Source organism: Tenrec ecaudatus, chromosome 5, assembly GCF_050624435.1.
Source record: "Tenrec ecaudatus isolate mTenEca1 chromosome 5, mTenEca1.hap1, whole genome shotgun sequence".
NCBI classification, from domain to species: Eukaryota; Metazoa; Chordata; class Mammalia; order Afrosoricida; family Tenrecidae; genus Tenrec; species Tenrec ecaudatus.
The window spans coordinates 138674849-138700317 of record NC_134534.1 but is presented as its reverse complement, the minus strand read 5'-3'; the positions used below and the strand labels follow the sequence as shown (position 1 = coordinate 138700317).

At 46.4% G+C, this 25469-nt stretch overlaps 1 protein-coding gene across 2 annotated transcripts in view; it reads right to left on the bottom strand.

Annotated features, from left to right (window-relative positions):
• Positions 1-25469, bottom strand: part of PRICKLE2 (prickle planar cell polarity protein 2) — a 417431-nt gene that overhangs the window by 170859 nt on the left and 221103 nt on the right. Inside the window, exon 1 of one of the 2 annotated variants that reach the window (XM_075549938.1) lies at positions 892-1180. The exons of the other annotated variant lie outside the window; for it this stretch is intronic. The gene's annotated coding sequence lies outside the window, so the exon portion shown is untranslated. Of the gene's footprint in view, positions 1-891; positions 1181-25469 lie in introns of those variants that run through there. 2 annotated transcript variants of the gene reach the window in all.

Genomic DNA, 25469 nt, shown 5'->3' with positions numbered 1-25469 from the left:
CATGGTGAACAGATTGGGGTGGGGGTGGGGTGCTCAGGGGAAAGGTCATCCCGCCCCCCCCACCCTCTCCCACCCCATCACTCCAGATTCTTTTCGTTGTAACAACACCCAGGACATAGCTGCCCAGACACCCCAAAGGTGTATGGTTCCAGTCTCCCCAGGGGCTTCATCATTCTCTCAGCAGCTGAGACTGCATTGGAAAACAGGGAGTGCTGGCTTCCAAAGCCCACCTCTCCCTCAAAGCCTTCTCCATAATCACAGACTCCCCAACACAGAGAGTGGGCCCCCTCTCACTCAGAGGAAATAAACACGCACATCAGGGTTGTTTGATTAGGGAAATCCACCAAGGAGAGAGGAAATGAATTTTAACAGCACCCCCTCCCCCCGGAAAATAAGCGATCTTTCCCAGAAGCTCAAAATACAGAGATGGGTTAGGGAGAAGCAAAAGACATTTTGTAAGGCAGATCTTACTGTAGACATTGGGAAATGGTGCTGCAACTTCAAGGGAAATCAGTAAGTAGGTCAGCAGCCATAAGTGAAAATGTAACAGAGATTTTCACAACAATCCTACTGAGAAAAGTTCAAATGTTTCCCAAGAAGCCTTTTAGACAAGAATGCGGTCTGTATATGAATATTACTCTTGGGTCATAAAGGGTCTGTGCGAAGTCTTGCGGACAAGCCAAAATGATCCCAAGGTCCCGTTGTGTACCCTGGCGCTCACAACATCTGTGTGGCAGCGCAACCGCCACCTCCCTACCCTTCACCCAGGTTAGTTTCCAGGTTCAAGCTCCCTTTTCCAACCAAGTCGCGAGTTGCGCAAACCAGGAGCAAACGCGCCCCTGCGCCCCCCTCCGTGCGCTCAGGCGCGTCAGCGGGAGAGTTGGTACTTACCGGGCTCAGTCTTGCATAGCTCGGCAGTCGTAGTCCCTCCACTGGGGCCCCAAACCCGCCTAGGGAAGTGACTACTGGGACCTGGAGGCGCGGAGGTAGGGGGTACAGCTGCAGCTAAGGAGTCCAGAGGGGCATCGGCCGCCCACTGCCCGGAGCCCGAGGGGGCCCTTCAGGGGCCATCCGCCAAGCGGGTAACATTCCCAGGGGACAGCCGCTGCTCTGCAGGCACGCAGCTCCAGCCCCAGGAAAACCGCTCAGGTCCGGGAGTGAGAAACTCCCACCTCTGGAGCTGCCTCCCAGCTGCTTAAAGAGACGCCTCCCCTCCTCTCCCCTCCTGCTCTGCTTATTGGTGAACATTACCAGCCACAGGCCAATCCTAAACCTGTTCCCAAATTGAGATTTCATTCGAGGGAGCTACTGCTTTAAAATTAGAAAGGGCTGAGGCAGTTGATGATGGGGGAGGTGGGGGGGGGGCGGACCCCTTTCTGAAGCAGCAGGGTCCAGGCTCTCTGGCGGTATGAGCAGCCAGCAGTGCTGAGAGCTGGCGGTGGCTGTTATGCTGTGCACTGCACAGGGGGCGGGAGGGGGCATGCTGAGCTCTTTACCGTCAACCCTCCCCTCCCCTCCCCTCCAGCGCCCCACTTCCTTTCATCCTTCAAAGCTCACCCAGTTGCTTCCAGGACCCCTACCCTTGGGAAGGACCTGCAGGCTCTACACTTGCCCCTAAGTCCCCTGGCAGTGCCCATTCTAGAGACGCATCCTACTGGATTTTGTTTGCGGTGTGACTGGTTTCTCCCGCTACACTGTAAGCTCAGGCAGGCAGGCAGGCAGGCAGGCAGGCTGGCTGGCATCTGCTCTCACAGATAACAATGGCTGGCATACTGTGAACATTTCCTCATTGATTGATTGACTGAATGAATACATAGTGACATACACCCTATTGGCTGTGACCCTATGATCAATGCTCATTAAGAAGATGTAGCCGAGCACAGCCTTCTGCAAAAGCAGATTCTCACAATTGAAGCTCTGATATGAATCCCTCCTTCGACTTCAGATGAGATGATTTACAATCCTTCCGTGACTGATGGTGGTGTGTGTCTTCCATGTGGACTTAGTTAACATCTCAACTAGATGGCTACTTGTTTGGAGAGAAGCCTTTAAGACCCTGGACGCTATTTTATCTGATAGCTGGGTACCATCTATTTTCTTCACCACATTTTGCTATAGCACCCGTATCTTCTGTGTTCCCTTCCTGACGGCGAGTAGGCCATGGTATAAGAACTAGTTGTTCTTAAGTTGGACCTAGGATTTGGTGCAAGCCCAAACCCCACTGCTGGATCTATGTTTTGTTTTTTAAATTTGCTATTAATTGGGAGTCAATACACATATATCATACCACAGTTCAATCGCATCAAGAGGAATGATTCATTTGTGGGAACTACATAGGAAATAGACCTCCAGTGAACTCCCTCTGTCTACAATGGAGGGATGGGAGGAAAGCGGTCACTAAATAGACTGCATCAGAGAGAGGTGCGTATAGAAGATCTAAGGCATATATCTGGCTTGAACAGTTAAAACTTTGTCAGCTGATGCATGCTGAACCTGAGATGGTTTTGTTTTTGTTTGTTCATATTAGAGTATATCTCAGAGGTGTTAGTCATTGGAGGTCACCCTCATGAAGTTGTGTTATAGGTTTTTCTGTGTTTCCATATATGAAACCCAGGATTGATGAACCTATACGGACAGTAACTAGAATAAAGATTTTGGGGGGGGTTGGGTTCTGGGCATGGGGTGGGGGTGGGACGGGAAAGGGAGATAATGTGAAGGAGTCCAGGAAGAAAAGGAATGTTTGGAAACTGATTGTGATAGCAATTATACAATTCTGCTTGACATGATTGAACTGTGGAATGATATCACATGTATTAACTCCCAATTCATAATAATTTTTTAAAGATGTAGTAAAGAAATCAAGCATGGGTTTAAGATGAGGCTGCTCAAATATGGCCTTTACCTCCTAATGAAATATACCTGCTTTCTCGCTTACCATATGTAGAAAACACAATCAGGAAACTACCAGATCACAGGGTTGTGATGTTATATCACATCACGTGTAACATGCCTAGGGTTAGGTGTGGGACTGCGCCTGGTGGTTGGTTTGATTTCTTGGCAGGTGTACATCCACTCATAAAACCAATATTATAAATAAGGGCCAGGTCTCAGGGCTCCCAGGAAAGAGGAAATAGTCTCTCACAAAGAAACCACAGTGGGATGAGCGGGGAAAGATGAGCCAGAAGTAGACATAATATTTGATGGGGCATGTATAAAAATGTTTCGCTGTATGATCATTTATCCTATCAAAGTAATCAAAAAACATAATTATCCAATAATAAGAGGGGACCTGGTAGAAAAACGGATGACACAGGTCTACAATGGAATATGATACAATCTCAAGAAAGAAGAAGCAGACTACATGCACACAGATGTATTGAACCCCAAGATCTATTGCTATTTGCAGTGCAGTGGGTCAATATGAGGGGGCTTCCAAAAGCTTGTGAGAAAACTGAGTTAGAAGATAAAGGGATTTTCCGTGAACTTTTTGAAGCCCTCCCATATATCCCCACTTTCATCAGAAAATCTGCATGTATCAGACACATATGGATAAAGATATGTTTGTACAAAATGCTTTTAGAACTGTGTCTAAGAACTTAAGGTCTTGGTGAAGATTCTTCTCCCTGGCAAGGTGGATCCAGGACCGGGCTGATCTCAGGTGGGAAGGAAGTGAGCGTGTCATTAACAATCATTGTGTGCTATTGGAGTATGTTACCGTGAGTTTGTGTGATAAGCTCCTGGTTTTGGCTAGTTGGCAGATGGTGACAGCTGGAAAATTCCAACACCTGGATGTACTGGATAAAATATAGCAGCACTTCTTTTTTTTTTTTTAAACATTTTATTAGGGGCTCATACAACTCTTATCACAATCCATACATATACATACATCAATTGTATAAAGCACATCCGCACATTCCCCGTCCCAAGCAGCACTTCTTTTGTATGCCTCGCTGGCTTACAAAACGCAAAGGAAAATACTCAGGTGCTAGAAATCCTGGGGTGATTGCAAACAAGAGCGTAAGAATGTGAACCTGTGCTGTGACTCTACGTGCTTGGTAGCAGGGGAAAAGGGTTGTTTGGGTGCCCTAGGACATGGGGTGTCTGTGCTCATGCAGGAGAGAAGACAATGTCTCTGGACAAGGAGGGGCAGGGAGTTGGCATGAGACTCCTAACTCTGGCCAGGGAGAGGCATTGAAGACTTCACCCTGAACAAACAAGCCAAACCCCAAGTTCACTAACACGGAGTCGATTCTGACGCACAGTGACTTTACAGGACAAAGTAGAACTGTCCCCGTGGTTTTCTCAGATGGAAAATCTTATCTTTCTCCCTCAGAGCACCTGGTGGTTTCGAACTGCTGACTTGGCCACCTGAGCAGATTAGGAAAATAGACAACCCACCCACATGAAAATAGCTGGCTCTGAGGGTTGGGAGGGAAATGTTTCAATGGAGAATTTGAAATCCTTGGCCGCTTTTAGGTTTGGAGTACAAATTTTTACAAGAGACAAAATCATGTTGCTCGGACTGAAAATTTAATATAAAAATTGGCTCTGTTCATGATAAGCCTTGGGAAAGCAAATGAAAAATGGTTCTGGAGAGCCCCTTCTATATCCCCCATCACAGAAGGCCCTACAAAGTATGAGCTCCCGGTACAAAAATTACAGCACACACAGGAAACTGTCAATCACCAGTCAGATCAGAGTCTCAAAAATTAGAGGTCAGAGAACGATATGCTGAAGGAAGATCGTGAAACGTGATTGCTTAGAATAACTAAAAATACTGACGCTGGGAGGGAACCCTAACGCGTCATAGGACACGATGGCTACTTTCGTCCGTACGTTTTACAGAAAGTGAAGTAACACTAACATCAAATCTCCACTGGTGAGTGAAGCAGGGGACTCAGGTATTACACAACCAGAGTAAAAAAGAGATCGTCAAATAGGTTCAGATACATGAAGAATAGAAATGAGAAGGCCAAAACATATGTCTAATATGAAAAAAAGGATCTAAACAGAGGCAATAATTGAAGATATAACAGCTGAAAATGTTCTAGCATTTATAAAACACATGAATCCTCAGATTCAAGAAGCACAAGGCATCTCAAGCAGGATAAATAAACACATGGGAATTTGCATGTATTAATTATTCATACAAGTACAGTTAATACAAAAACCGAAGTGAAAAATAAAGAAACAGTTTAATAATGCAATGACAGATGTAAGCAGGAGGCAGAAGATAGGCAACTTCTGCCATTCCACATTTTGAACTGGAGTATCTTTACCTGAATCTTTCATCCCTAAATATGATGCATTCTACACTGCAGTCGCTTCACAAAGGCCTAGCTGTACATTACATGGGACACCCAGGTAGCAAGGTGAAGCATCAGAGATCTCTAGGGAAAGATGTGTTCATTCATTCAGCAGCCAAACAAAAGTGACAATGTCAAAGTCCTACCCTCAAGAACCTTACAGTCTGGTGGAAGCAGCCGTCGAGTAAACAGCAAATTGTTTGAATAAAAAAATAATCATCATAAGAAAGTACAAACGGTTGTAAGAATCCTAGTGATTCAACCATTGCCTTTTTGCCTTCCATGTGAAAGAATCCCAAGGTGACTCTCGGCCGGAGCACCTGCTTGTCCGCAAAGGCCGTGCATTGGCAAACAGGTTTCAGCGGAGCTTCCAGTTAAAATGAACTAGGAAGAAAGACCTGGCAATCTACTTATGAAAACTGGCCGTTGTGGATTGCACGGGGATTGCTAAAAATAAGTGTCAATTCAGGTGGGCCCTTATCCTTAGAAGTTTGGCAGTTATATAACAATGTCATTGTCCTCCGGGATATGATCCGATGTGTTTGGCTACAAGGGGGTAACTGTCTTACCATTGTAATAAGGTTTTCCCTATGTGCGGCCTGCACCATTTTATCTTACAAGAGAGAAGAAGGAGGAGGAGGAGGAGGAGGAGGAGGAGGAGGAGGTGAAAGCAATCAGTGAGAAGGAGATCTGATCACCACCAAGAAAGAAGATCTGGAAGTGGAGCACATCCTTTGGACCACACATAGGGTCTCTGTGCTGAGAAACTCCTAGACTCAGAAAAACTGATCGATGCTGGACCCATAGATGTTGAAAGGAAATCAGGAGTTTTTTCTGCACAGAAAGAGGAAGGCTTCCTCTAGAGCTGGTGTTTGGAATTCAGCCTTCTAGACTCCTGAAACAAATACCCGTGTGTTAAAGCATCCACGTGTGGCATTTCTGTGAAAGCAGTGCTGATAGCCATGAAAACCTATAGATCTCCGTGTTCTGACCTGCCAGTGATCATGCCAATGGTGCCGGACCGGACAGGCTTTCATTCTGCTGTGCTGCTTTGACAGCTACCGACAGCGCCACACACTGTCTTAGAAACCCTGAGGAAGAACAGCTGGGTCCGAGCAGGCACAGAGGTGGTGTCTCAGGGAAGGCATCCCCGAAGAAGTGACATCCACCCTGACTCAGCTGACATCTTTAGGGGAAAAGCCTTCAGAATGGAACCTGTACCTGCATGTCAGTGCTGACTTTGGGCCAAGTTAGGTAACCTCTCCTAGTGCCATTGATTTCATTGGCAAAACGGAGTTCTTCTGAGTTATTCTTGAGATGGTGTTTTGGTTTGGTGACAAGAGATGTGAAACATCTTGCAGTATGCCTGCCTTATAATGCTTTACACTCCATGGATGGCTAGTGTTATTGTCATTATTAGACAAAGCCAAGTCTAATAATGACAATGATAACGCTAGCCATCGCTGGGTGGAGGAAGACAAGCCAACCTTTTCTTTTTAAAAGATGGTTTCATCCCATCAGTTAAAGGCACCAGGGGCTTCCGCTTATGTTCATGAAACTACCATGAGAAACATAAATGTTTTACGGAGTATCTCCCAAGCCAAAGGCCATCAAACTACAAAGAGCTATCAGAACTGGCTCTTCTCCATCAAGGAACTTAACATTTACACAGCCCTTCAAATATGTAAGAAATGCTGCAGATATTAAGTGTCAAATACGCATTTCTCTCCAGTGCTCAATCTTGAACCAGTGTCAGAATTCCTAACTCTATCATGAAGAGTCCCCATCACAATTCAAGAAGGAAAAAAAAGGAACCCCCAAGAGTGAAGCTGGGGCAGGATGCATTGGGTCCTCCTCAGGACCGGGTTGCTATGAGTCGGAATCGACTCAGTGGCACAGAGGTTTTGCTTTTGTCCCTGAGCATGACCTCAGTAGGCTTCTGCGTGACTCACATGATAAAGTAGTGAGGAAGGGCTCAAAGTCCAAGCAGGGATGCCAACTTGCTGGGCTTTGCCAGTGCCCTGCCAGCGAAAACACAAAGCAGTCTCGCCAATCTGGAGGAATGGCTTGAATTAGCGTGGATGAAATTCAATCATGGCAATAAAGGGCTGTGCCTGTCTATTGAAAGAAGCACTGAATCGCAAAGTCTCAGAGAAGAGCTGGCCAAAGACATCCTGTTTCATTCATTCCTTCACGCACCATTTAACAAACATTTATATAGTGTTCATGATGAGAAAAGGTTTGCCTAACAGATTGGGGCAAGATGGGAAAACATGAATAAAACACGAAGTTGCCTTCTAAGGGCATAAAACACAGCGATCTGGAAACCGCTCCACTTGAAACTGCCACCACCACCCACCCCGCCTTCCCTCACCTTCATAGATCATCTCAGGTATGAAAGGAGTACAGTTCATGACCTCTCCGGATCGGACCGACGCCCCTGCAGTGCAGGGCTTATGTGCTCCGCTGCTAACTGCAAATGTTGGTGGTTCAAACCTAAAAGGCGCACCGTGGGAGAAAGATGTTGCAGTTGCTTCCATAAAGGTTTACAGCTTTCACAAAGACGAGGCTTCCTGGTAGTCTGACACACACTGGTGGAATCCCCGAGAGAAGATGGCCCTTCGGCCCACCTTCAAGTCTGGGTGTGTTAGTCTGGGTACTTTAGAGAAACAAATCTGCAGAAACTCATGAATAACAGAGAGTTTTATGTAAAAGGTAAGTGCACATCAATAAAACATCCCAACCCAGTGTTGCCCAAGCCCACAAGTCCAACATTAACCCATATGTCCAACACCAATCCACAAAGTCCTCCTCCATCTCACAAAAGACACAATGATGCTGACTGCAGGAGGAAAGCCGAATCAGTGAATATGTAAGCATCTCAGCGCTGACAGGTGTCTCCACACGGCTGCTCCAGCACCCAGGGCTGCATCGGGGTAGGTCCATGTGGCTTCTCCTTAGGGATGTCTTGCAGGAAGTGAGCCTTGCTAGCTGAAGCAGGGAACTGGCTAAGGCACCTTCACCCTGGTCTGACCTTCACAAAGCAAGAGATCTGAGAACTCGAAAGGTGAGGCTCACTGAACCATTTATTCCTCCACTCTTCAATTAACCCCCACATGTGTTTATTGGCCAGGTTGGCACCACCAACTAACTACCTCACTGGGAAAGAAGTTACCTTATTGCTCAGCTTTCAGCCAAACAAAGGAAAGATCTATAAGGCAGACAATCATACCAGAAGTACTGCTTTTTAGAACCACCAAACATACCAGGCCAGACAGGCAGTATTTGCCCAGAGACAAAGCTCAGAAGGCTGGAAAGGACAAGAAAGAAGGGCGAAAGGGAATGGGTAGCTGAGGGAAGAAGTCGGAAGAGTGCCATTACATCGTGGAGATTTTCACTCATGTCACCAAACTAAATGCATATCCACTCCGGAATGGAAAACCAGTTTGCTCTGTAAATTTTCACCAAGATCATGATAAAAAGTTCAAAAGAAACCAACAACCCTTCTCAGCTTTGGGAAGGTTCTCTATTCCCCACACAAAGGCTTTATCCAGTCCTACAGGGTCCCTCTGAGTGGCAAGCGACTCCGTGGCAATGGGTGTCGAGGTTGGAGACCATCTTGTTTCAGAATGCCAACCAGATGTCGTCTCTTGGACAAACCCTGATGGATTAGTCGTGGCTTCCCAGAGTGCTGACTTGACAAGAAGTCTGAGGCTGCATTTGTCAGGAAAGTGTGTGCTGTGATTATTAGTGATGTCTGTCATGTGGATGGAGGCAGAGCGACAGCTCCAGGGCTGTAAATCTGACATCCCTGTAGAGTCCCCCTCGAAAGCCAAACAGCGCTTCCCTTCTTTCGGTGGCATTTCTAATTCAACGGCACTCTCCGGGGCAGCCGAGGAGAACCTCCATATCGGAAATGTTGCTGAGAGAGGAGGAAAAATCCCAAACCCCTTTAGCTTGGAATATTTCTGATGAGCTTTTAAGATGTGAGCTCACATCCTTTAGTAGCCTTTGTATTCTGTAGCAAACTGATGAAACGGGGAAAGCTACCAACTTGTGATGTGTATGCACACACGCACACACACAGAAACACACATATATTAAACACGTATATTAAAGCTTGATGCTTAGAAATTTAAAGTATATGGGGAGACAGAAATATCTATAAAGTGCACATATTAAAAAAACTACAAAATGAATCAATGCATAAAACAGCAGCTAACATGTTACTTAAGAAAGGACAAAGATTTTTATCATTTTATTCTATTAAATGGTATAGATACCATCCGTCAAAGAAGAAGGAAAAACCTTTATTGGTTTTCATACAGACACTTTATATCCTAGGGACTCTGTAACACTAACTAAGGAGATAGGGTCTGTTCCCGTTGAAAGTCCCCACACCCAATCTATCAGCACTCCTTCCATCACCTCACTCAATCAAAGAATCCAGGCTCCTGCGCTGTGGAGGACAGAATGGTGCAAGCGGACAAGAGATAAGCACTAAGCCCAAACCCAGCCTGACTCAGATACAAAGAACAAATTGTAGCTTTTGATTAATATGCCAGCTCTTCTGTCATGCCAACTGTAAAGTGAATTTTATGGGAAACCAACTCCTTGAGAAATAGCTCTAATTAATTCAGTTATGTGAGCGCCGGCGAAATATGTGAACCATGGGGGCAGGGAGAAGGAGAAAGTTTGGGGAGGAGGAAGGGCAGAGAAGAGGGCAGGTCGATGAGGAGGGAAGAGACGAAGTGAGCACGCTGAGAAGAAAGTGAGCAGGTTGTCCTGAGACCACTGGGTTTGCCTAGAATCCCCCAAGGTGTGTTCTGAGTTAAGAAGCAAAGGACATGTTCTATTTCAGTCAAATGCACACATGGGGGTTTGGGTAAGACCTTAAGAGTGGATATGCCTCAACTTAGCTGCTGATAGTGCCTAGGCTGGGCACACGAATTCTCTTCCCTTTAACATCGCAGTCATTCACTAAGCACAATAGGTCCACGAGTTATCCCTTGAATACAGGTGATGTTCCTATGCATCATGAATCAGTGAATTGTGATATTCCCACACAATGGAATATAATTCAGCCTCACATAAGGAACCACATACAGAACTTATATAATGATGTAGCTCAATCTCAAATGGAGGACTCTTGGTGAAAGAAACCACACTCAATATCTGCATCCAGTCTGAACCTAGGACATGACACTCCCCAAACACCAGAATCAGAGACACCGAGACTAGACTGCGAGTTGCCAAGGATTGGGGGAGAAAGTGGGTTGATTAGAAAAGAGAACATTTAAAAATGGAGTGGGACGGAAGCGAGCAGTATCTTGGTAAGTGAGGCGGGGGGAGTTGGTTATGTGGCTGCATGCATGTCAAAACTCAACCTTTATGTAGAGCAGGGAACTCAAATATAAAAAGTGTGTGTATGTGGGGGGGGTAACTTAAATCATTGCTATTATCCTTTTGTTTTTAATCAATCTTATACAAAGTATTTTCCGGTTGAATAATTTAGAAAGGTATTTAACAAATTCTCTCTCCCCCAAAAGTCAACTAGCAGCTTCGGTCTACCAAAGGCGACGAGCCTGAAGTTTGTTCTTCTTTCATTAAAGAGGGAGAGGACCATGTTTTAGAGGCATGGTAACTGGGGCACAGACGAGACATACTCCTTGATGCACTTACAAGGCTAAGAACAAAAGAAGTGGCTATTTTAGCACTGGTGTGTAATTCACCACGAATGAATTGACCCTGCTGTTGTTTGATGCTGGTGAGTCCCGTTGGAATGATAACAGAGAGGCCCTGAGAGCAGAGGCTCTCAACCTTCCTAATGCCGCCGCCCTTGACTAGAGCTCCTCATGGTGTGGGTGACTCCCCCCCCCCCAAGCATAAACATTATTTTCGTTGCTACCTCATAACTGTAATCTTGTGACTGATATGAATCAGGTGACCTCTGTGAAAGGGTCGTTTGACCCCCCAAAGGGGTCACGACCCACAGGTTGACAACCACTGCCCTAGAGGAATAGGGCAGAGTAGAAATGTCCCAAAGAGTTTCTTGAGCTGTAAATCTTTGAGACCAGATCCTCAGGTCTTTTTGCTCATTAGAATTGCTCGCCTTATGGTCAACAGCCACTGAACCAGCCGCTCCTTAAAATCATCTTATGTTTGGGGAAAGGATCCCTACTGGCCCTGTGGTGAAGCACGTGACTGTTAAACAAACTTCAGTGGTTCAAATCCACAAGTTGCTCGACAGGGGAGAGATGGGGCAGGCTAAAAAGATTAACCAAATACAAAATCAAAAAGAACAAAGTTACTATTACCGAGTTGATACCAACTGACAGCAACGCAATAGGACAGGTAGAATGGCCCCTGAGTTTCTGAGACTGTAACTCTTTCTGGGAGTAGAAAGTCTGTCTTTCTCCCACAGAGCAGCAGATGGTTTCGTACTCCTGACCTTGGGGTTAGCAGCCCAACACCCAAGCACTATGCCTTGGCAACCCTATGAGGACACTTCTACTCTATCCCATAGGGTCTTTCTGAGTTGGAATCAACTAGATGGCAGTGGTTTTACACCTTGGGAACTACCACAGGTTGGAAGTTCCATGAATAAAGTGAGCATGTCAACCATATTCCTCACAGCATCCTTACTCAACAGCTAACAAAGCTATAAATAAATAAACATTACTTGTAAAATGAATGCACTTAAACCATCTACTCTATTGTTATACTTCATCCCTCCCCCCAAGAGAAAAAAAATCTGTTACTTGTTGAGGTACTTCTGTCCCTTATTGGATGGGTAGGACAGTTAGCTCCTTGGTTCAGCTATTCTCAAAATATCAGCCAAGAAAAACAATGTGCATCAAAATGGTCTCATCTGTGACTGATCATGGGGATGAGGCTGGGCCAGGGAAGCATAGCTCCATTGCACATGAAGTGGTCATGAGTTGAAGGTCAACTCCGTGTTAGCTCACAACAGTCCGCTGGCAGCCATGCAGTTCACCAGTACGGATGACAAAGATCCAGCCTCTCTGCGCTTGTTCAGACACCTGAGCTCTTTCTTCTATGACTGCTCTTTCTGGGGCGGTGCCAATGTTTCAGATCCTTTGAACCACTACATCCACTTAAAACATGGCACCGAGTTCAAACATAACAGGGCACCATGGTCACTGTCGTTTGGTGAGATAGTCACATTAGGGTTCTAAAAGGAAACATGTCTAGGTTGTAAGGTGTGGTAGTTATATAATCATTTGTCAGTTTGAGAGGATTAAGAGTAAAGGGGTGGAGTCTAGCCTGCCAATCAGGTCATAGCCTATGAGGCCTCTGTGTGGGCATGGCCTTCTCCTGAGGATTCTGGCAAGTTCTGTATTCCCCCCTCTCTCTGCTGACTCCCTGGGAGACATTGCAGCTGACAAGACAAATGGAACTACACCAGCATCCTGAGCTGGAAAAGACCCCTGCCAGTGCCGAGATGCTTACAAAGCCAGTGGATCCACAAGACTTCGCTCCCACTGGCCTGTGATCTTCCTGCATTTGGCATCATTGCATGTGTTTCGTGAGTCTGAAGAGGACTTTATATATTGCTATTGGACATATGGGCTAATATTGGACTTATGGACTTGATCTGGACTGAGCTGGGCTGTTTTCTCAATATTCAACTGCTCTTGTATATAAATCTCTTTCTTATACACATCTCTTATACAAATCTCCCTGCATTTGTTTCTCTAGTCAATCCAGACTGACACATAATGGTAACCCAGCCTGGTGTCTGGACTTGCTTGGAAGTTGTTAGGAAGAGAAAGAGGGAAGGAAAAAAGGCAAGCAAAGTGACAAAGAGAAAGACAAAGACCTGTTAAGTCCCTTGAGCAGGAATTCCTCTTACTAGTCTCTCAACTCCCATGATCTGGCCAGGACAGGAGACAGGGGGCCAAGGCCTGCCTCATGCTTGACCGCCTGTGCCACTCCGAGTGGCACCTCCAGCTCTCCAAGGGTGGACCACAGCAGGGAGGTGAAGCCGAGAGAGGGGAAGTTCCCAGAATCCTCAGAAGAAGGCCATGCCCACCAGGAGGCGTCATCAGGCTGTGTCCTGATTGACAGGCTAGATTTCACCCCTGTGCTTATTTATCAAGTTGACATGAAATTATGTAACTACCACACCCCACAATTCAAAGATCCTATTTTAAGTTGTTTCCTAATGAGTGGTTGACCAAAATCTGTTTGGTTGCGGTTTTATTCCTCCACATACCTTTCACTAGACCCCATCGATTTTATGCTAGACCTAGAGAGTTGGGCTTGTGCCTCCAAGTATGGTTCCCTTCATTTTAATTAATTTTTTATTCCACCCATCACCCCCACTTGTCAGAGCGCTGGGATCGGCTCCCCAATACCATGAATCATCTGGGTGCCAAGTGCTGGACCAGGACGGTCTGCACAAAACCTGCCTGGAGATCGTGCCAATTCTGCAGAGTCCTGGGCCCCACCCCTGGAGATTCAAATCCATTATGTTTGGGACATGGCCCAGAACACCAAAATCAAACTAGTATATTCATTATTTCTACATTATATCATCAAGTAGGTAAAATAAAAATGATGAATGATATCCCCAAACGGAGTGGGATCTCTCCAGTGCTCTTGGGGAGGGAGCAGCATTAACATTTTAAAAATAACTTTTCCAGCTCACAGAGGAAACAGACCCAAGACAGACTTGAGCTTAAATCTATCTCGAAGAGATGCTTTCAATGGGTATGAGATTGGGATATGAGCATCCGTGCTTAGATCCCGACGCCCCTTTTCTGGGTGGCTGTGGCAACAGTTTTGGTCCCTGTATTTCCACATGACTTTTGAGGTATGCCTGACATTCTGCCATGCTGCCTGGAGCTCAGTGGTCTTCTTGGGAAGTTCCTGGATCAGCGGCTTAAAGAAACAAGGTGCCATTATTTAAATGGCACCTTGCCTTCATTCAAACCCACTCACCGGCTCCTGGCAACAGTGCTTTGAAGTGACATCTATAGGGGTCCTCCCATAGGTTAGTGGATTCTGAAGACACAGAAAAGTTAGCAACCGGCCTATTGTAACAAAGCTTGTGAATGGTAGGGCTGGGATTCAGGATCCAGGTCATCCTGCTGATGGACCACTGAGTGTCATGTCCTTCTATCTATTCACCACGGAGGTCAATGCATAGATCATCTGCCAGATTCTGGTCAGGAGAGACACTCAGGAGAAAGACAGAAAAGGAATGGTACTCTATTTACAGTCCACGTCTACAGAATTGCTATGCGTGCATCCATTATACATTCACCCAGCCCCTCACCAGTTGCTGAGTCCTACCATCTACATAAGGCACTATGGTAACAAGTTCTGCAAACATGATCTACAGAAACACAGCTTGTGCCTAAGAGGAACTCACCGTCTGAGAGGGAGACGGGGACAGACCTGCGGAATACATGCATAGGCAGGAAAAATTCTGTAGGAACAATGGGGTGTGTGATCTGGATTTGGCCAATAGGAGAGGGTGATGTTAAGGGTAATTCTTTCAAAATGGGCAGGAATTCCTGATATGGGAGAGAAGAGACGTACAGTTGGGCAGATGCAACAGCTTGGGTCAAGGTATGGAGGTTAGAAAGCGAGCTAGTAGGCATTGCGAGGAAAGGCATTTCATAGACCTGATTGACGTGGGACTATAGCCTCCTGGGCCTGGATAACTCCCTGGTGTCCTGTGCATTGTAAGATATTTCGCAGCAACTCTGCTCTCTAACCATCTGATGCCAGGGGCACTGCCCCCAATTCTGACGACCAAAGCTGTCTCCAAACATTGCCCAGCATTCCTACATCAAAAGTCTCAGTAGATTGTTGGGAACCTTTAGACCATAGATTCCCCAACTTATTTGCCCTACTGCCTACTATTCAGGAAAAAACAAATGCCTCAATATCACAGACAATGAGAGACTTTTGTGCTGTAGCCCACAGTCCAGGATAAACTGTATGTATCTGCCTTTACAGCCTCCCCTGGATGATTCCAGTGCCCTCAGAAGGGCGGCATTGCCCACTGAAGGAAACACAGCCCTAGACTACTAGGGGAGCTAGTGACTATGGTGAACCTGGATTGAAGAAGGCACACAATTGGGACCCTCACATTTCTAAGTGTGACTGTGTGTGGCCCATGTGGCTCCCTCTGGAGCCCACTTCCTTTTAAAGTGTCTCCTCCCAAGTCTAAGCTGTGCTCACAATCCATATGGGAAGTCATTATTTGGTTTGTGAATTTGGATATCAGCCTAGAAACCAAATGTCCTGGGGGCAGCACAAATGGATCGTTGCTATCCAGTGGTTGAAAGTGGAAGACCGATCCAGAGATCTGTTTATAAAAACTAAAAACAAATCAGCCAGTCAAAGCCCTGTAAAGCCCAGGTCTACTCCGAACACACAGGGTTGGCATAAGTTGGCATCAACCTCATGGCACCTGATTGAGATCTACTTTGTAGCCAATAAAAATCGGAGACGATCTCTGAGCACCTTCTGCTGGTGCATACACACCTCTGCCTGCTGGCCACTCCAACACGAGTGTCAGAACCGCTGGAATGTGATTTTGCAGATCTAACTAAGGTCCCAAATCCTCATCAGATAAAACTCAGTGAGCATGACCCAGTCCAATTGCTCCCCACAGAGTCTGGATTCTTCCTCCAGAGAGAGATTCGAAGTGTGTGGGACAGGAGCGAGGTTCTCTGCGATTCCACTGAAAGATAGAGTGCAAGGCAAAGCTCCAACAGTGTGCATTTAGGAGAGGGAAGTCCTTGATTGACAGTCAGTGAGGAAACGGGGACCCAAGTGCTACTGTCACAGGAGCTGAGTTCTGCCAACACGCTGGACGCACCTGGAGAGGGCCCGGTGAGCGCAGAGAGCGGGCATTCCAGGACTCTGAGACCTGAGCAGCAACCTAGCCACAGCGCGCCGGGCTTTCTGACCTACATAACCAACCGCGGGCAATAAAGAACGGCTGGTAGATTTGTGGTAGTTTGTTGGTTACAGAAACCCAAACCAAACTCACTGCCATCGAGTCTATGCCACCTCACAGGGCAGCGTAGAACAGCCGCAGTGAGTTTCTAAGACTGTAACTGTTAACGTGATTAGCAAGCCCTTCCATTCTCCTGCAGAGCCAATGATGCAGAGCAGTTTCGAACTGCTGACCTCGTAATACAAAGTAAAACTGTCCCTGTGGGTTTCTCAGACTAGAAATCTTTTTTTTTTTATCATTGTATTGGGGGCTCTTACAGGTCTTATCACAATACATACACCTTTGTACATATGTTGCCATCGTCATTTTCAAAATATTTACTTTCTACTTAAGCCCTTGGTATCAGCTTATTTTCCCCCTCCCACACCCTCCCTCCCTCATGAACCCTTGATACTTTATATATATTTTTCATGTCTTACACTGACCAGTGTCTCCCTTCACACACTTTTATATGTTGATCATTGTGATCGGTTCCCCCTTTCTCCCCACACCTTCCCCTTCCCCTCCTGGTATCACTACTCCCATTATTGGTCCTCAGGGTTTTGTCTGTCCTGGATTCCCTGTGTTGTGAGCTCTTATCTGTACCAGTGCTCATGCTCTGGTCTAACCAAATTTTTAAGGTAAAATTCGGGTCATGATAGTGGGCGGAGGAAGCATTAAAGAACTAAAGAAAAGTTGTATGATACAGGAGGCTCTAAGTCTTAATGGAGTAGAAAGCCTCATCTTTCTCCTTAGGTGCGGCTGGTGGTTTTGAACTGCTGAGCTTGTAGTTAGCAGCCCAATTGGCACCTACTATCCCACCATTTTGTTGCTGCCTCTCACTGAGTCATCCACTGATTCAGGGAGACCCCATGAAAGGCTCCACGGCTCACTTGTGGATCAGAGGATATTGAATCACGGCGTTTTCATTAGCCGATTTTCAGAAATAGATCCACAGGCCATTCTGCATAGTGTCTTAGTCCTGACGCTCTGCTGAGAACTATTTAGCATCCTAAGAACCTGCTAGCAGGGCAGAGTGGCCAACAAACAAGGTCAGGATGGGTTTGGCGTGGTTAAAAAAACACGTGAAAGCGTTCACCACAGATGAACAAGTAAACACAAGGAAGTCCATGTTGACCTCGTGTCTTGGGTTATCTGACACTGCATGCAAGCCTCTGTTGACAGACGGGTCATGGCTGCCTGTGATGCCCAATGGCCAAGATGAACCAGATGGCTGGGCAGAAAACCCCCCAACAGAACGCCAACGCCATTCTAATGCCCCAACCCAGCTCACACAGCCTCCTGCTCCCTGGAGCCGGTCCTCACATGCACAGAGGGAAAGCGGGCCTTTGAAATCCCCTCCCACCACTGCAAATTCTCGCTCTCCTGGTGCCCAAAGGGGTGCTCTTTGTTCTGTAAAATCTCCTGTATAGAAATTGCCATCCTATCTATCCCTGACTAGTTCCTGAAGCTTCCGTTGAAGGAAGAGCTGGGGGCAGGGCTGTAAATGCACTGGGCTGCTAACCGAAGGACCCGCAGTTCTAACTCAGAGGCACTGTGTGAGAAAGCAGAGGCAGCTGCTTCTGGAAAGATTTATCGTCCTCGGAAGCCCTACGGTGCCATTCCACTCTGCCCCACCGGGCAGCCACTTAGCAGACGTGGAACTGACCCGAGAGTAAGGTGCTGGATCCCCTGAGTGTGGGAGGCAGCTAGTTTGCTCCTCCCTACTCCCTAAGAACATCTTGGTATTGGAAACACCATGATGAAGTCTTAAAAAAAATCCCTTGAATTTCTCTCAATGCCTGCAACAATACAAAACCGTTGTCAAACCAAAGCCAAACCAAACATTCAAACTTCAAATGCGCAGCGACGAAGACAGGGCAGAATAGAGCTGCTCCTGAGGCTTTCTGACGCGGGAGGCTCGTGGGATGCAGACCAGACGCCATGTCTTCTCTCAAAGAACAGCGGGTGGGTTTAAACTCCTGACCCACCTTGTGGCGGGCAGGCCAATGCTTTAACCCCCTGAACCACCAGGGCTCCTTTTAATTATGGATCCTTAATCAATCAGTATTTATTGATGGCCCTACCACCATTCCCCCATAAGGATATATATGTATACTTGAATCATAACATGAATTTTGGAAATAGCCAAAATTTGATTTGGCACACCATGCTGGCAAAAGGATTTCTATGGCAATAATCCCATACATGACCTTGCTGTCTCTCAAGGTCAAATGGCTGGTCAATTACCTGCCAGGAACCCTAGGTGGCTGGTCCCTGCATCCTAGACTCTTTTTTGCTGCTCCCCCTGGTCCTGGTCTGCCAAGCTTGAAGCTCCAATTATTAGGTTCTAAATGAGGAGACCCAATCTGGAGGGTTTCCAGAAGGTCACATTCTATTAGAATTGTCCCTTGAACATTTTGCCTTCTTTCAGAGGAGCAATAAGAAAATTTGAAGAATCCACTTTTCTCTAAGAACATAAATAGGAAGCAGATATGTGTAGAGAAGTAATTAACGTCAGTTAAATATAAGTTCATCACCAATCCCCACCGAATGGTTTGCCTTTTTTCATAGGATTGAAAATTTAAAGCACACACACACACACACACACACACACACACGCACACACACACACCTGAGCTGTCAATGAACTTTTACATTCATATTTCTTTCCAGCAGGAAGGAATTCTGGAAGTCATGTTCTTAGAACCGGACTTTACCAGCCAGCTTCTGTGTAACTTTTTGGTCACGTCTGTAATGATCAGCAGGTCAATTAATGACTCTGATAATCGTGCTCAGGCGTGAGTAGTGGCCCAAATTTTTCTATCCTTGAGACCAAATAGTATGAACCAACTAAAGAACTTGGGCTCATCCACGTGGGTCACAGCTTTCCTGGGTGGCAAAAAAAGAAGGTAGTCAATCTTTGCTTTGGCCAGATTCAGATTCCTCTTTGTCATGCGGAGTCCCTGTGACTCAGAATCCATTGGCAGACACACAAAAGCACCAACCACCACCACCACTTCCCTGCTGGCTTTTCCCAGGAAGGTCTCCTAGAAGAGTTAGCAAGGAGCCTGCCAGGCAGAGTCCCCCTCATGTAAACATACCAGTATATGTGAGAGAGCCCACGCGTGTTTCAGGAGAATTACTACTTCTTGTAACTAATGCTCTAAATGCGGGTGGTGAAGATGTGGCAGGTATGTCACCGCGTGGGGCCAGCTCCCACAGCAGACAGCAGGAAATGAGCAGAGCTGTCTTCCCCACTAAGCCTGTAAACCAGTCTCAGAATCTTTTTAAAACAAGGTGGCGTGTCACAAAGAATGGACATCAGCCTCAATTTCACTTTGTCTCCTTTTATAACCACTCAGGGCCGTGTTTGGATCCGATGGGAGAATTGTTGAGGCTGTGACACCCCTCGCCGCCTCTCTTTCACTTTTTAAATTTAAATCCACGACATTTAAAGTTTAAGTCCATGAATTTAAATTAAATTTACATCCAAGAAATTACTTTCCCTTTTATTTGTAGAATGTAACACACACAGAGAAAAGCATGCACTACGTCCTCGCAGGCCCACCGCAGGTGAGTAGAGACTGTACCCCAGCAGTCCCCGTGTGGGTGGCTCTTCTTTCTCAGCCCCACCCACCCTCAGAACCTTTGCAGTGCAATCTTCCCACGCAGCAAGCCTTTGCGGACGCACAAAAGAGAAAATCAATTGGTCTCTCACCGAATGAAATGTGATCACAGTTATCCCGCTTGACTGCTTGCTGCTCTACAAGCCATGCTTGAAATGGGCTCAACTTTTTTTTTTTTTTTGTAGAGAAAAACAAAACTGAAAAATAACTACTTGGCTCTCTAGTGGTTGCTGTTTTTGCGAAATCATCCGGTCCTCCAGGGTCCCTGTTCAGATGCTTGGAAGTCCTAACTGCGTTGCCATCCACACCTCCGGGCTCTCTCCAAGGTTTCCCGCAGAGCAAAGAGCCAAAGGGTGTGCTTGGGTTTGGTGTTCTGTTCTGGAAGGCTTCTCTGTCCATCTTCCCTTTAAGTGGCGCTCCCAAGGCTCTGTCGGGGACCCCCTTCTCCCTCCAAGTATCTTTCCAAGGGTGAGTACTTTCACTCTCCTTCACTCCTGTGCCCCTATCCCTGACTTCATGCCCAGCACAGTTTCAGGCACTGGGGATATGGTCATGAGCATGCCCTCCGGGGGCTTCTGTTCTATTACAGAGGAAAGCACCTGTGATAATATGATGTGTTACGATCCACACCTTATCATCTAGGCTCCCTGCCAGAGAACTGGCTTCTCCTCCTTCCCACCCCAATCTCAATCTCATGCTGCATACTCTGGCTGGAGGGACTTTGCGGAACTAGACATGAAAACCTAGTTGCTGGCCAGTCAACTCTCACTCCTGGAGACCTGCAGGGTAATTAGAACCGAATCGTGCCCCATAGAATTTCCAGTGGCAGACTCTTCAGACCAGCAAGTTTTTCTTCTGAGGTAACTCTGGGGAGACTTGAACTTTTTACAGCTTTAGGTTAGAAGCTAAGTGCTTCAACCATACCCACCTCCCAAACACCAAACTATACTTCAGATCACATCATTGGCTCCTCAAAGCTCCCCTGTAACTCCTACTGGTCTCTGACACAAGGACTTGACTCTTAAGGCCCTTCCTGGTCTGGTCCCTGCTCAGGATGCTAACCCTCTTGTCAAGCACCTTCCCATCTCCTGCTCTCTACATTTGAGTTAAGCTGGCTTATTTGGAGGTCTTCTGAGCACTAGCTCTTCCTACTTCTGCTACCTGGACATTGTTCAGCATTTGCCTCTGACGAATACTTACTCTCCTGCAGGTCTTGAATTGAATACCTGAGAAGGCTCTCCCAGCCCCAGATACCCTGTCTGTGGATGAACACAGCATCCAGCATGCTTTCTAGACCACAATAAAAATGGATTGATTAAATAAGTGAATTTACAACCTCAATGGAAATGCCCTGGGGTAGGCTGGGTTCTCCAGAGAAGCAAACCCAAGGAGACACATCAAGACATGACTCACACCGCTGGAGAAGTGGGGACATGCAGTCCAGTTCAAGTCTATGGGTCAGATGTGAGCTGGAGACTTCTCTTGACTCCTGTAGCCTCGGGAGTTGACCAACAGGAAGCAGGAAGTCCATAGCTGGTGGATGCTGAGTTCAATGAACCCGAGATTGACTGACTGAATCCAAGCTCAACAGTGCACAGACGGCTCCTAGGATTGGCAGGTGTTATAACAGGTTAACGAACCAGATGTAGGCTTCAAATCCAGCAACGGGAGTGAACTAGCTACCAAGCAGTATCAGTGTCTACGAAGAGTATACCACACCATGAATGAGATATCATTCAGAGATGTGACCAGATTAAGGAGCCTTCAGCATGGAGTACAGCTCAATGGAAAAACAAACAAACAAGCCAGAATCCTCACACCTGGACCAAGAGGAAACATCACAATAAATGGAGAAGGTGTCGTTGCCACGGCTTTTGTCCTGCTTGGCTCCACAATCAACGCTCATGGACGCAGCAGTCAAGAGACAGAAGACACATAGCATTAGGTAAATGTGCCCTACAAGACCTCTTTAGAGTATAGAAACGCAAAGATGTTATTTGAGGACTAAGATTCACCTAAGTCATGGTATTTTCAATGGCCTCATATGCATGTAACAGTTGGATACTGAATAAAGAGGACCAAAGAAGAATCGATGTGTTTGAACTGCGGTGCTACGAAGACTACGTTAAGTACACGGGTTGCCAAAAAAGACAAACAGATGTGTCCTGGGAGAAGCAGGGCCAGAATGTTTCTTAGAGGCTAGGATAGTGAGATTTTAGCTTATATACTTTGGACATGCTGCCAGGAGAGACACCTCTGGAGAAGGCCTTCCTGCTTGGTCAAGTGGGGGGGCAGGAAAAAGGAGGAAGGACCTTAAGGGAGATGGACGGACACGGTGGGCTCCAGCCCAGGTACAGCTAGGATGGAGCAGGGCCAGGCAGAGTTGCAGTTGGTTGTGCACGAGTTGCTGTGGGGCGGAAGCAAATCAATGGCTCCTGACTACACAACAGCATTCTTCCGACAACTGCTGGGCTGTTTTCTGGAATATCCCATCATGAAGTTGACTACACTATGTAGACGGGAGAATCCTGGACCACTCAAATTGACATAAGACCTAACTATCACATACCCCCAGCATAGAGTTTTATACAAACCAAAAGGATAGGTGCTACTCTGGTCCATTTCCCTTTTTAGTCCCTGGTTAAATCATGAGCAACCCTGACCACCTGTGTTCATGGTGGTCCAGGCCTTTGAAGGTGACCATTCCCATGCCCATGACAAGTCATTTACTCTCTCCTCAACGGCGGGTTCTTCATTTTTAAAAGGAGAATACTAACTCATACTCCAGAGAGATGTCATGATGAAGGCGTGAATAATAACAGGCTGAAAGATGTACAAATGTTTGGCAAATATAGGCTCTTAACATTAAAAAAAAAAACTTCCCCCCTATGGGTGGGTCAGAAATGTCCTCTGAGATGGGATGGGCATCATCTGGGCTCATCACAATGAAGAGAACATGGCGAGCGGGAAGGAAATGGCATCTTCTTTATCACACGCCCTCCTTTACTTTGAAGCTTCCTTCGAACATGTTGGACTCACTACTCTTGTTTTCACCGGGAGTTCATTTAGCTTGAAGCTCACAGTCTTTATTTTAATACACACTGCATTTTAACAAGTAGGTCAAAGCCATTTTATACTTGCAATATGATTACCATAGTAATCGTTGTATTTTATAACCTGCAAAATGCTCCCAGGGAGACCAGTCGGGACAGCCACAGTTTGCAACAAAAATAATAATTTCAGCCCTGCAGAATAAGCTCCTCTTAAAACCTCTCTGGTTGCAAGTATTAATTTCTGAGGCTCCTACAATATTTGGAAATGGCAAATGCTAATGACTAACTAAAGACATGCTCGAGAGCCTGTTACTTTCAGTAGCTTTCTGTTCAGAGAGTTAATAATAACATCATCATTAGCAATAATAGTAATCGCAGTCACTAATGCTGATAGTGTGCTTAAAGTAGATTATTCGGGAAAATGGTCAGAGTGTCTCCCCTTCCCTTCTCTTTTCCCTTCCCCTTCCCCTTGCTCTTTAGTGCTCTCTCCATACTGGCTCTGGGCTTGGTGATGTGACCGGCTTTGGCCAGTGGAATCTTAGCAAACGTGGCATAGTTTGAAATGCACAAGTGTACTTGGGCTTTGCCCTCATGCCCATATGTCCAGCTGGTATCATCATGTAAGCGACCCCAGGATGGACTGCCCATGGTGGCTCAGGACAGAACTGCCCAGCCAACTCCAGTCTTGAGCAATCATAAAAATGTATGCTGTTGGTTTCAGCTATGGAGCTTTGAGGTGCCTTGCTTTGCAGCATAAACTAGCTGTTTCCATTTGTCAGGGCTTTGTCTCAGTGCTGTGCATGAATTAGCTCATTTAATCCCCACAACAACCCCTGGAGGCCAGTACTGTTACTTATTTAACAGATGAGGAACCTCCAGCACACAGAGGTTGCAGGTAACTTACCCAAGGTCTCAAAGGTAAAAAGGGATAGAGCCAGAACTTGAATCTAGTTACTTAACCCAAGTCCCTCCTTCTAAACTACAAAATATTGACTCTCAATTTGTTTCATCCACAGAAGCATGCATTCTGTATAATAGTTAGGAAAAGCACAGCTGAATGTGAGCAACTACATTAACTCTCACCATCACCAAGTGCTACTATTCTGCAGCCAATGGACCACTTTTTTTTTTTTTACATTTTATTAGGGGCTCATACAACTCTTATCACAATCCATACATATACATACATCAAATGTATAAAACACATCTGTACATTCTTTGCCCTAATCATTTTCAAAGCATCTGCTCTCCACCCAAGCCCTTTTCATCAGGTCCTCTTTTTTTTCCCCTCCCTCCGCGCTCCCCCCTCCCTCGTGAGCCCTTGAAAATTTATAGATTGTTATTTTGTAATATCTTGCCCTGTCCAGAATCTTCCTTCTCTGCTGTCCATCTTCCAGGGAGGAGGTCACATGTGGATCCTTGTAATCAGTTCCCCCTTTCCAACACACTCACCCTCTACTCTCCCAGCATCGCCCCTCACACCCTTGGACCACTTTTATATGACCTTTGTACCTGTGATTTTGTGATGCCCACCAAATGATTGGGTTGGGTTATGCAAATAAGGTACGTTCAGGCCCTCAGGGGATTGGACAGATTATTAATAATGCAAATACAGTACATGGAACACTCAGGGGTAAGCTTATGCACTGCAGGTGTGTGGAACCCTAATGGGAGGTTTTTGCTTTACCATCCTTTGAGATGCAAAATGTCCATTCTCAGAGCACAGGAGGACCTGATTACCACTTAGAGGAGACCTCCCCACACCAAGTAGATCAGGTCCTTTGAACTCAGGGTCCCTGTGCTGGGAAACTCCTAGACTCAAGAGGTAGAGAACTGTAACATGGGAGATGGGGAAAGATAGGAAGACATGCGGCAGAGAAATGGTGGCAGCACCCAAGGGGAGGGTATTGTTTATATCTCCACAGGGAAAGTGGGACCAGAATTCAACCCAGTGCCGCAAGGTGTGAATGCAATATCCCGGCGTGGAGGAGGGAACCAGTGGAGACGTCTGGGAGGCTGGCCCCAGCACCATAAATTAGGTGGATTCCTGCCCCTCCCCCCAAAAGAATTTGTTCCAAAGGACGACATTGACTCTGCAGCTCCGGGAGATGAACATATCTGATCAGAGCACACGGGAGCAGATGAAGGGGCAGGAGGAGAGAGTGGAGCACAGCCTGGCCCACCAGGCCGTGAGGATGATGTTCCTGAGTAGAGCAGCCAGTCCACAGAGAGAACAACATGGCTGGCCCCACTATGAGAAATGATGCCCCTCAGTGACTAAGGGCGATACAGGGGACTGCACTGGAGACACAGTGTGGGAATTGCACCTGACCTGATCCCACCACACTGAGGCAAATCAATGGGGGAGTGCAGCAGAACAGCAAGGGAATGGAGTGGCAAGGTCCCCAGGGAATGCTGAAAGTAGACTTTGGGGCCAGGGTGTGATGCCCCAACAGACTGGACTGGAAAACGCTCCTAAGGGCCAGCAAATGATCCTTGA